The sequence below is a fragment of the Myodes glareolus genome, chromosome 9, assembly GCF_982192425.1.
Source record: "Myodes glareolus chromosome 9, mMyoGla1.1, whole genome shotgun sequence".
Classification (NCBI taxonomy): Eukaryota; Metazoa; Chordata; class Mammalia; order Rodentia; family Cricetidae; genus Myodes; species Myodes glareolus.
The window spans coordinates 74081827-74088194 of record NC_142034.1 but is presented as its reverse complement, the minus strand read 5'-3'; the positions used below and the strand labels follow the sequence as shown (position 1 = coordinate 74088194).

At 49.9% G+C, this 6368-nt stretch overlaps 1 protein-coding gene across 1 annotated transcript in view; it reads left to right on the top strand.

Moving 5' to 3' along the window:
* Positions 1 to 6368, top strand: part of Adamts2 (ADAM metallopeptidase with thrombospondin type 1 motif 2) — a 201100-nt gene that overhangs the window by 59840 nt on the left and 134892 nt on the right. The window lies entirely within an intron of this gene.

Below are 6368 nucleotides of genomic sequence, written 5' to 3'. Positions count from 1 at the left end.
GAGAGGGCCAGGGGTGTCGCAGGTGAGCAGGCTTTGTCAAGAGGTGCACCAGGAGTCGCAGGTCTGACCTATGTACTGCTCCCTCTCAGGTCAGCAGGAGACTGAGCTTGTCCCTGAAGGGAGCTTGGGTGGTGATGGCTGGATGGTCCAACTGGTGATGTCGGAGGATTCTGATGGCAAGCCCAAAGTGTGTGTGTGTGTGTGTGTGTGTGTGTGTGTGTGTGTGTGTGTGTGTATTAGAACAAGGTGGGTTTGGAAATGGCAGGGAGCTGATGTTGACATACTGCCATGTCTTCTATCCAAGTCAGGTTCCCTCTAGGTTTGGATCAGCCTTTCTTTACCATTCTTTCTATCCCCCTCCCCCCTGTATCTGTGGGAGTGTGTGTGAGAGGCAGGTGCAGTGTGCCAATGTGCATAGCTGTGTGCATGTCGGTGAAGGCTAGAGCAGGACCTTCAATGTCTTCATTTGTCCCTCTCTCTACATCATTGCTCTGAGACAGGGTTTTGCCTACCTGGGTCAGCAAATGAGCTCTCAGGACCCACCTGTGCCCTCCTCCTCACTCCTGAAATTGCAGGCACATACAGTTGATACTGGCTTTTTTGTGTGATGCTGGGGATCTGAACTCAGGACTTCATGCTTACAGAGTGAACACTCTTACCTACTCAGCTATATCCCAGGCCCTGTTCTCTCCTGATTGTCACCAGCACAACTCGGATAAACACGTGACAGTTCTTGGGCTGGAAGTTGCAGAATTGATGAGTTTAAGCTACAGACCTGGTTGGAATTATGCATGCCCAGGAAGTGCCTGTAGATTCTGGCTCCCATGTGAGGAGGCACTGAGGGCAAGCAGCCAGCTTTACCAATGAGAGTAAGATGCCCGCAAGATGCCCACTTGCGTTTCATACAATGCCCCAGCTTTGAACACATCAGAGTGCTAAATGCTTTAAAAATTAAAAGTAGCAGAGGATAGCTTTGGATTGTAATACATGTTTAACTTTTAATTTCCATTTCCAGTGGCTTTACCATCAGTCAAATAGCAAAGGAGCTGAATGTAGAGGAAGAGGAGGTTAATTCTCACTGTATAATTTGCTGAGATCTGAACACTGGCAACTTGACTTGGTGTCCAAAGTATGGCTGGGCTCTGGGCCCTTGCAGAGACACTGAGGCATGGGACTGAGTCCTCTATGGGAGCTCCTTTCATTTCCCGCAGTAGAAAGCCTGTTTGGTTTTGACAAACAATCACAGCCTTGCTGAATGAGAGTTGGGGCCAGAATACCAGGTCTTTTGCAAGACACCAGACTGGCCAGGCATGGGGTAGGACACAGGCCACCAGCAGATTCCCAACAGGGTGCTCTCCAGGCTGGACAGGCATGGAGTCGGAACACAGACCACCATCAGACTCTCGACAGGGTGCTCTCTAGACTGGTGTGTTTGAGAGATCTTTTTAATATTTATTGAGTTAGGAGAGGGAACTGATTTTTATTAATAAAAATTACATGTAAAAACAGATACACTTGCCACTGGCAGCAGGAAATCAAAGTCCTGGAAAAAACCCAGCAAAAATTAGCTCATAGTGTGTGCCTTGTTCCCTTGTCAATTTTCCTCTGCTGGGTTCTAGACAGCTGGTTCTGGGATGCATACTAAACTGTTGATCCTCCAGCATTCTGTTAATGAACACTGCTTTCTTTGGGGTGAGCCTCTTGTGTGTCATTGTTGGGGTCAGTGGTCTTGGGGGAAGGTTTGTTGATGACCTCAGGTGGTCAGAGACTAGCCTCAGGCTGGTCACCTATTAGCTTGGGAATGATCAGCCTGGTCATGGAGGCAGAGGACCTTCAGGTTCAGGGATGGTCAGTGCATTGGTTGTTTGCCTGGTGGTTGTGACATGAGACGTGACACAGTCAACTTATGGACAGACGGGGCTCCCAGTGCAGTCCACCATTGCAGAGGCACCATGGCAGAAGGAGCTTGAGACTGCTGGTCACCTTGTGTCCCCAGTCAAGAAGCAGAGGGCAATGGGTGCACTCAGCTCTTGCTCCTTTTTCCTCAGGCCAGGACTCCAGTGTGTGGCATGGTGGCACCCATTTGAGGGGTTCTTCCTGTCTTAGCTAACCTAATCTAGATGATCCCTCACAGGCCATCATAAAGATTCATTTCCATGGTGATTCTAAGTCCCATAAAGTTGACAAGACCAATTATCACTGTCAACCGCTGGTCTCCGAGTGGCGATCTCTCCTTAGAGATTGTCATTGATCTCAGGTGGTCATCCATTGATCTTGGGAATGACAATTTTTTGTTGTTAGGTGGTCTCATGCATTGGTGTGGGAATGACCATACATTTGTCTTGGGGACAGTGATCTTTTGTTGTCAGGTGGGCTCATGCATTGGTGTGGGAATGGCCACACATTGGTCTTAGAGACAGCCATCCACTGACTTAGGAACGGTCATTCATTGGCTTTGGAGGTGGGTAGCCACTTATCTTGGGAGTGATCCTGGTGCCTAGATGATGGTCTCCCACTGGTCAGCCCTGGTTTTGGGGGACAAGTGTGCATTTCATGGCACCCAACAGAGATGACTTATAGGATGCTGGTTGTCAAGGAACACGACAGACAACTCTGTCTGAGAGTCCTGCCAAGTTGAGGTCCTGTAAGAAAACCTGAGTAAATTGGCTTCACACCTGATACTTATCTCAGATTTACCTCTGGGTCCCCAGCACCCTTTCTCTCTGGCTGAGTGACCTTAGGCCAGATGCCACTGCTCCCTAGGTCTCCAGTTTCTAGTGCCCTTCATGTGGCTCTGGTTCCTAGACTCTGTGTATCCCTGGAAGGTCTCTTCATCCTCTGAGCCTCAGTTTCCTCTCTGGAAAGCAAGCAGAATACATGGATATCTTGACTCGAGGCCCATCAACGATGTGTGCCCTAGTTCTAAGGATGACCCAGGCCTCATGTGCTTCTGTGACAGTTGTGGTAGAGGTGGGGTGACAGGCTCACCCCACTTACAGCTGAAGGACTGGAGACTCAGAGAGCGTTGGCATCCTGTCTGAAGTTACCCCTCCAGAAAAAGGGTGCTAGAAATCCAGTAAATCAGACTCCCAGGTTAGCTTGTCCTCTGTTCACCCCTCAGGGGTTAATTCCCATGCTCATTCAAAGGCGTCTATTAATAAAGGCGAATTTGAGACGCCTGTCTCCTCTAAAACCACATCCATGGGAACCATCCATGGAAGTAACTCTTGCTGTTGTAAACATTCTCAGCACACACCAGTGGGTGGGGACTGCCCTCTCGTCTTTGCCATCACGCAGCTCTCAGAGGACATGTCCTGATGCTTGGGGGTCAACTGTTCACTCAGCCTGTAAGCATTTGCTTGGTCCCCACCAGGTCTAGTAGTGCCCTGGGAACCAGGGATGAGCCATAAGTGTGGGGGCCTGAAGGGTTCCCACCAAACCCTCATTCCTCATAGTCCATGGTCTTCCTTCCTCTTCCGTGGCTTTCCTCCCTGCCTCATACACAGCGGATCCTGGAAGGTCCTCTGCTTTTCCTCTTCTATGCCTCTCAGAATGGCTCCTCTTTACCAGGCCAACCGTTGGTCGCAGTATGGCTTTCTTGATGCTACCTATGTAACAAATGATTCGCAAAGATCAAAATTCATTCTCTCGCAGTTCTGGTGGCTGAAGTCTACAGTCAGTGGAGCCTGCTTGAGCTCCAGCTGTCTGCAGGGCTGCGCTCTCCCTCTTTCAGTTCTGCATGGTTGCTGGTGGTCCTTGTGGCTACAACATGTTGACCTCTGTCTCCAGGGCCACATCCCTGTCTCATCTTCTATGTCCTCTCTTCTTCAACCTCCTCCTACATACAGGAAGGAATGTGGTTGTTTGTAGGTCCACAGTGATGGTCAGGGGAACCTTCCGAAGTGCAGAACCTCAGCGGAGTCCCTTCTGCAGATCCCCCTTCCCACCACATTTGCACCTGTGACTGAGACCTGGATAAATTGGGGTGGGAGGGCTCTTCAGTCAGTTCCAGACCTGGAAGTACTTCTGGCCCTGGCATCTCCCACCTAGCAGAATTAGATATGTCCTCAGATTGTTCCAGATTTGACTTCCTCATATTCCTGGAGTCTATATGCCTCGTACAGACCCTGCTACCTGCCTCACAGGCACCTGCAGCTTGCTCTTAGCTCCCCAGATTCATTTACATTCTTCCAATATCCCTGTCTACAGCAGCTGTAAATCACGTGAGGTCTTCCCTGCCCAGAGCCTTCCAGGCTGCTGACCATCCTTCCTACGGAGACCTGCTGTGCCTTACATGCTATGAGCTTTACCCCCAGGCTCCCAGCCACCCAGTCAGCTTGTTCTGTTGACAGTAGCCCTTCTCTAGGCCTTTCTGTGTGCCATGTCCCTCACCTACACATGGTCACCCTCTCTAACTTCTGGTTGACAGGAAGGGTTAGGGCAGGTTGTGGTTAGACATCATCCCTATTTCTTGAGTCTGGGCCTGATGCCTCCTTGTGTAGCTGGTCCCCTCCGGCACCTGGGCTTTCCCAAGGTAAAGGCAGCAGATGTATGGATGTATCTAGCATCCTCCACTAGACTCACGCTGATTGCAAATGCTTAGCAGGCCCTATCAGAGTGCCACCTGCACTCAGTCTTCTAAGCTCCCAGCTAGGAAGAGTATAGGGCCCACAGGGCACCCTGAGGTCAGGGAAAAGGAAGGTGACCTATACAGATACTCTGTCTCTCTTGGTCAGGTTGATGATGTGACAGATGCCGTTTGAGTTATGGGGGGTGGGTGAATAGTTTCTCAACATCTGAATGGGTGATGCCAGGGACCGGACAGGGAACCCTAGTCAGTACCAGCTAAGTTCAAGCAACAGAAACACCAGCTCTTCTGATTGTCTGAGAAAACCCGAGGCTCTGTCATTGATGTCAACTCTCCTACATTTTAAATCTGAACAACCAGTGGAAGCTGAACAAATTCCCCGTTGGTTGTAATTGTATGATGCGCAGGAATTACATCCCCAGGCTAGACACAGTAGGAGACTTATGACTTAGGGTTGGCAGACCGAAGAAGCAAAGTGTGGGAACTGGAGTGGATGAGGGGCAGGTGAGCTGGGTGGCACCAGGTGACTGCGTCAGAGAAAGGCTCTTTGGGAGTCTCTGAGCCTGACATGAAAGAGAGAAGAGGGGCTTATTAGCAGGTGGTCCAGGTGAGAGATGGCAGCAGGAACTCCCACACTAGTGTATGGCAAGTTTGGGGTCAGTGACTCATCTATGTTCACACACAACCCAGTGACCAGTGGGAGGTTCACACAGGCTGAGAGCCTTGAGTGGCGTAGAACACAGCAACCTGAATGCAGACAGAAGGGTCCAGCAGGAAGCCCCATGCAGGCAACACTTGTTATAGAGTCTGGTCTCAGGGCAAGGGTGGGCAGAGGGAGGGGAGGAGGCAGAGAACTGTGTCTGGGCACAGGGGTGTATGTCTGTCTAAGGTGTCCATGCCAGGAAGTGTGCAGCTTAATTTTGCCAAAACTTTGTTTTCCAAGATAAGTCGCAATTTCCCTTTCTTTAAGAGTTACGTTTTATTTCAAGACGTATTTTTAGTTATGTGCACGCATGTGTCTGTGTAAATGCGGTTGTACTTGAAGGCTGGAAGAAGGCATGAGATCTCCTGGGGCTGGAGTTCCTGGGTGCTGTGAGAAGTCTGTCATGAGTTCTGGAAACCGAACGTGGAACCCTGCAAGAGCAGCAGGCGCGCTTAACCACGGGGCTATGCCTGTCGTTCCTGGGATTTCATTTTAAAGGGTGAAATCTCATCATTGTAGTAGTTGGTTTCACAGTATTAAAAAGTATGGTCTGGGGCTTTAGAGGCAACTCAGTGAAGGAAAACACTTCCCGTGCAAAGCACAAGAGCTTGAGTTCAAATCCCAGAACGTACCAACAGCTTTGTGTGATGGTGTAAGCGCCTATAACCCAAGCCCCTTATGGGAAGGTGGGGGGAGGGGAGCAGGAGGATGGGGAGACAGGAAAATCCCCGAAAGTTCACAGCCCCCATAGCTTGACATACTTAGTGGAAAGACCACAAAGGGCCCCTGTTTAAACAAGTTGGGAAGGCATTGCAGATTGTCCTCTGACTCCCACATCGGTGCTGTGGCATGCACGCTCAGTTGGCAGAGAGCTTGCCTCGCTCATGTAAAGACTTGATTTGACTCTCCAGAGTCAAGAGGCATAGCAGCATACATACATACATCTCTAGTTTCAGCATGCAAGAAACTGAAATGAAAGTGGAGGCAGGGGTTAGATGTTCAAGGTGAAGCTAAGCTAATTAGTTGGTTTGGGATTCCCCCTACCCTTCTCTCTTAAGAAAGCATTGTCTGGGCTGA